The sequence below is a fragment of the Adiantum capillus-veneris genome, chromosome 11, assembly GCF_014529385.1.
Source record: "Adiantum capillus-veneris isolate H3 chromosome 11, ASM1452938v2, whole genome shotgun sequence".
In the NCBI taxonomy this organism is placed as follows: domain Eukaryota; kingdom Viridiplantae; phylum Streptophyta; class Polypodiopsida; order Polypodiales; family Pteridaceae; genus Adiantum; species Adiantum capillus-veneris.
This window is the reverse complement of record NC_140941.1, coordinates 3003226-3009354: the sequence shown is the minus strand read 5'-3', so window position 1 is coordinate 3009354 and position 6129 is coordinate 3003226. Positions and strand designations below refer to the sequence as shown.

Below are 6129 nucleotides of genomic sequence, written 5' to 3'. Positions count from 1 at the left end.
TCTTGCTTGTATGCACAGCTTCTTGTCTTTAAGGCGGGATACTTTCACTGCCAACTCATATGTTATAAGAAACCTTCCCTTCACCTTCTCTTTAAGCGGCGACCACAGGCCAACAATGAAACGGTCCTTCTTCAGGAAATAGGCACTCCTTCACCTTCCTCCAGTGAGACAACCCATCTCTCCCACAAATCCACAAATTTGGAGTCGTAGGTGGCATACTCTAGCGGACCTCCCTGCTTTAATTCCGTCAGTAGATGCCATAGCTTTTCTGAGGTTTAGCGTACTCACCTAGTGAAAAATTTGGAGTCGTAGGTGGCATACTCTAGCAGACCTCCCTGCTTTAATTCCGTCAGTAGCTGCCATAGCTTTTCTAAGGTTGCGCCTCAGAAAAGCTGCCATAGCTTTTCTGAGGTTGCGCCTCCATCAAACCTCTTTACAAAGGCAGCACGTAATACATCCTATGCATTTTTGGTAGCTTGGGGCAAAGAATTGTACCAAGATTTGACCTCTACTTTCATCAGTAGAGGAAAAATTTGTAGCTGTGAGGAGTCGTCATCCTTGTTGGAAACCACACAAGCGATGTTGAAATCATCCAGAAAGTTGGTGGTGACGTTGGTGCGGCAAAGTTATGTCGGTCTAGTAGAATGGTTCTTGCATTGGTATGGAGTCATGCAGATACAGGTCGAGGCGGTGAAGTCAATATGAGATACCGGTAGCGGAAAACTTGATCATGATGTGTATGCTAGATGTGGGAATTAGCAGGTCAGGCATTGGTTTTTAATCTCTAATAATTAAAATGCTCGCAGATGTAGGGAATTTACTCTCTGGTTACTCTTTGGTCCCATTATTTGTCCACGGGGTTCTTTTTGGAGGACTGTTTCAAGGATTGAAGACTGAATAAGGCTATTTGTCGTGATTCCGGCAAGCTCGGGGTGGTCCACACTTCGAGTGGCCGCCACTATCGGCAAATGATAGAGCAATTGAAGTGCGGTTGCAAAGGGGCAGCTAGGGCTACTTGAAGCCAGGAGTATTCGGACTCGGCTACTACAACCTTGAGCTATACCCGTTTGGGGGTGCTTTGGATTGCGGTCGTCCTTGGGTGGGAACAGCATGCTATGTAAGTGAAAAGCTTGGAAGTCTAAAATAACACCATGCTTTTTAAAAAAACCAGAACGACGGAGGTTTAGGGTGGCGCCACCAGATAGCGGGATAGAGCAGGCAAGTCGATGAAGGGGCAGCCATGCAGTTCGAGGCCACCAAGTGGCGCATGGATTGAAGCGACCAACAGGTGGGAGCCATGCATGGGAGAAGTTGTCCATAGCCTGTGAGAAGAGGAGGGAAAGTGGCGCCAGACAGGGGGTTGCCAAGTGCGTGAGCAAGAGGCAGGAGATCCGCCCATGCAAGGGAGTGCCACCGGGAGGGCATGGGAGGATGGAGTTAAGCCTGAAGAGGTGAACAAAAGCCATCAACGAAGAGGGCACTGTTGGAGAGAGGGGGCCTGAGTGGAGCCATCCCCTTTGCAGCTAGTAAGTAGCACTACAGTAAAGGAGGGTAGCCATGTAGTGATCAGAGGAGAAGGTCAAAGCCAAGGGGTTATCTGCAAGCCCGTAATGAGTAAGTTGGAGGCATGCTACAGAGGGTCGAACAGAGCCTGTGGTAAAAGGCGCCATGAGCTGCAGTAAAGAGGTTGTGCATGGGAGTCAGAACCTCCATTAGATGCAACCAACTGGGGGCAAGCATGAGAGCATGAAGTGGGCCGCCAAGGGCTACCATCTGTTGTGGCGTGGCTGCATCTCAAAGAACCAGGCGAGCGAGAGCTTGTATATGACAATGGGGAGCCGCCAGGATTGTTGAAGCCGAGGGCTTGCCTTTTTGCAAGTGTATAAGGTCATCAAGGGATACGGACTGCCATAGGGGAGGTGGGCCGCCACTAGTGAACTGAAAGGCCGGGTGTGTTGAAGGAAGGCCATACGTGTAGGGGCCGACCTCGATCATATCTGTATATGTCGCATTAAAGACTATCCTAACTCTAATCAAAACCTCATTATTCTGCCCACTCCATCTATTGTGTCTTGGCGTCTTTCTTTGTGCTCAAAGCGCGGGGCTTGCGTGTGGACCCTTGGAGTTTGTGTATGAGAGAGAGAGAGAGAGAGAGAGAGAGAGAGAGAGAGAGAGAGAGAGAGAGATAGCATGTGTGAGTGCAAGAGAGAGCAAGAGATGGGAGGGAATGATTGCCGCTGTGTTATACTGCTCGAGGTGTGTGCTATGTGTTGAGCTATTGACAAGTTTGTGTTGGTAAGGTGCATATAGCTAGGCGGGTGTAGTCGTGAATTGTGGAAATTACGAGCTTACTAGTAAAACCATACAGAAAATGTAGTGTGCGTGAGTCTATCCGAGTGGCTTGGGGGACTGGATATGTATTGTGTGTGTTCCCATTTCTCCCATTCCATAAGTGGTGCCCCCAATGAGAACACGCTGATAGCATTGAAGAAAACAATGCAAAGATCAACCGAAGGATACCATGGCAGCTCCAAGCTATGGCCCTTTTTTCACAGGTGAGGAGGATCCAATCGAATGAACTGCAGACTTTGAATTATATATGCTATCATTGAGGATGCCTAATGAAGACAGCAAGATGGACACTATTCCATTTGTGTTACATGGCAAGGAGAAAGCATGGTTCGATACATTGCAGGGCGAGCCGCGACATGCATGGCTGGCTCTACGGACCAGTTTCTTACAACATTTTTGAAAGGAAGTATCACCTATAGATATGGACGTGAAGCTAAAAGCTCTTAGACAAGATGTAAGTGAAGAATTTACTATTTTTCTTAATCGGTTTGAAGAATGTTGGGCAGAATTAGCCACATCAATGCAATTGGCCAACGGTGACTATTTCAAGATGGAAAAATTTATGTCATGCCTACATCCCAAGGTACGAGAAAAGATGGATTTCGAAAGCCCCGAGAACAACAACGGTGCTGTAGCAATTGCTCGAGCAAAGAGCAGGAAGATGAAGAAGAAGATCGAACAAGGTGGATGGGAAACGAGCAACCACCAAGCCTTCAAGGCAAGGTTCGTGCAGAGGATCAAGCAAATCATGGAGTGGCAGCTATTCCTCAACACTGAGTGCGTATTGTTCAAGATTTATCGGAACAAATGCAAGAGCTTCGTTTGAGTGCGATGGATAGAGGGCAGCAAAGAGCGGGCAGAGGAAGAGCTAGGCAATTGCCTGGCCGTTGCTATAATTGCGGCGAAGAAGGACACTACACACCAGATTGCCCGCATCCACCAAGGGAAAGAGGAGGTATGTACCCACTATTCGGAAGAGGGAGAGCACACGGGTGATTCAACGGGCAAAGAGATCAACAGTCTGACAATCCTGTGCCTCCTCAAGGTAATGAAGAAGTTCGTCGTGTTAATATAATTGGAGTAGATGAGCAGGTAGTGGATGTTTTGGCCAACAAGAGGGCACGTGAAGGAAGAGAGACGGAGACACGTGAACGGGAGACTAGAGCTCGCAAAGGCAAATGGAAGGTCAACGAAGGTAGAGAGCCTCCAGAGACAAGCAAAAGAAGAAGGAGACGCAAAATCAAGCAATCCGACTACCAACTTGGAAGGGATCATCCCGAATATGACTTGGTGAGTGATGTCAAGAACCAAAAGGCTAATATTACTTTCGGTCAGTTGCTTGCCGTAAATCCTAAATTGCAACGTCAGTGGTCTACTAGTGCTAGCACCAGGCTTCCACGGGACAAAACAAGAGTGCATACTGTGGGGAATCTAGCATTGAGGGTTGGGAGTCCAGCCGATGTGCTTCCACTTGTTGATGCTCTTATTGAAAAGAAGATGCAAGTACATGCATACATCGGTGGAGGGACCCAAGTGTGTGTCATGGCCGAATCCGCCATGAAGGATGCAAGAGTTAAAGCAGTGGCAAGATCTAATGTGCGAATGAGAATGGCCAACCATACCAAGGCCAGGTGTTTGGGCATAGCACATGATGTGAAGGTAAAGGTTATGGGTGTTGAATGCCTTATTGATTTTTTTGTTATGAAAGCTAGCGACAATGCTTATATTGGGTAGACCATGGCTTCTTGCAATGGGGGCCAAGCAGGATTGGGGAAAAAGGTTATTTACTTTATTTGATAAAGAGAATGATAGATAGGTGATGCTTGATCTACGAATGAGGGAGAGTTACTCTCATCCCATGGCGAAGGATGAGTGAGATGATTCTACAAAAAGCTACAAATAGAAAACGGAGTCAACCTATGATGAAGGCTACACAGATATAGAAGAGGGAAAGAGTGATGACGATCTCCTCCACGTTGATGTTGATCTCTTTGCGGTTACTATCGATAACTCTATTTCAAAAGAAGGTATACAAGCTCAAGTTTCCCCTATTCATGCCCAAGAGGTAAGAGGTATGCTAGGAGAAGACTTAACAAAGCAAGAGAAGGAAAGTTATGTGCAAGTCTGTGCATCCTATCCTAATTTGTTTTCCACCGAGTATAAATATTTGCGAGGTGCCAAGGAAGTCAAACACAGGATCATACTCAAGGAGGGGCATAAACCAAAGGCACAAATGCTAAGGAGGTTAGGGGAAATTCAATAGGAAGCACTCTGGCCGGAAATCAACAAGCTATTGGATGCAGGTATTATCTATCCCGTGCAAGAATTTGAATGGGTCTCCCCGGTTTTCATAACACCTAAGAAGAACGGCAAATGGCATGTGTGTGTAGATTATAAGCCTTTAAATGCTGCAACCAAGGGGAACTATTATCCTTTATCCTTTGAGGATGAAATCTTAAATCTGGGCTGACATTCGAGGGCCACTTTTAGGAGGTTGGCTATGACCATAGGAGCTCTAAATTTTGAGGGAGAAAAGCAATCTCTTTTAAGCAAACGTAAGCTCGGGAATTTTGGGCGTGTGCAAGGGGGCCAAGCCCAAAGTTTTTATTAAAGGCTATTAATAAAGAAAAAAATGACGAGTCCAACTCTGCATGCTTGAAGGGTGGCGCTGTTTTTGCGAGGCCAGGCATGCAGGAGAGTAGCACCATCTGTTTTGGCATGGAGGGGTGGCGGTTGCATGCAGGCCAGCATTACGGAAGGGGCCACTTGAGGACCACCAGGTGGTGGAGACAGAGCAGGTGACGGGGTCACTAGAGAGCGGCCAATGGCGGGCTGCTTGAAGGAATAGGGCCGGCCAACTGGCTGCAGGGGGGAGATCGAAAGGGTGAGCTGGTCAAGAGGGAGGCGCCACAAGAGGGTCAAGGGAGCCCTATGGGTTTGCATGGCAGTGCTGGTACGAGGGCGCAGTGCCGGGAGCAGATAAGGGCTGTGGGAGCCCGGGACGAGCGACAAGCAGGGAGGTGAAGGGGGCGCCTTGCCTTTGGGGGGCAACCGCTAGTGGCCAAAGAGGTGGGGCGAGGTTGAGGACAATGTGACAAAGGGGAGCAGGATAACTGGGGCAAGCAGGTTGGAACCATGAGCATGGAGTGCTGCAGAGGAGGGTTTGATAGCAACCTATAGGGGACCTACGAGTGGGGGGCCGCCAAGGTTGGAGAAGGTCAGAGAGGAGCAAAAGAAGAAAATCAGGGCCTGTAATGTTTGAAGATGGCCAGCACAAGGGGAGCTCCCGATGATAGGGAAGGAGGAAGGGCTTGAGAAGGTCAGCTTACAAAGGCCATGGGCTGCCAGTGGCCGCGGGTGGTCGCTAACCGGAAAGCATACATTTTTATTGCCGTTAATGTCATCATTGTATCCGCATATGTGTTGTGGTGCATGTTTTTTCTTTGGTTATGGTAATTGCACAACTCAGATCACTTTGCTACTTCGTCTGGTCTTGTACGTCTCGGCCGTGGTAGCATTGGCTGCGGCCACACGGGTGTGTGTGTGTGTATGTGCACACACACACACACACACACACACACAGAGAGAGAGAGAGAGAGAGAGAGAGAGAGAGAGAGAGAGAGAGAGAGAGAGAGAGAGAGAATGATTGAGTGAGCTATTTTGTGTGTGGTCGAGGCGTGTGTCGCCTCCCTATGGAGTGCATTTGCAGATTGGGTAGTTGTATGCATCCAGTGGTGTTGGGATATGATGGTTTGTTGATGGGTTTATTGTCCTGAA

General features: G+C 48.2%; 1 pseudogene; it reads left to right on the top strand.

Moving 5' to 3' along the window:
- The first annotated feature begins 1233 nt into the window (after positions 1 to 1233).
- On the top strand, positions 1234 to 5815 carry LOC147446816 (uncharacterized; annotated as a pseudogene).
- Positions 5816 to 6129: the final 314 nt, after the last annotated feature.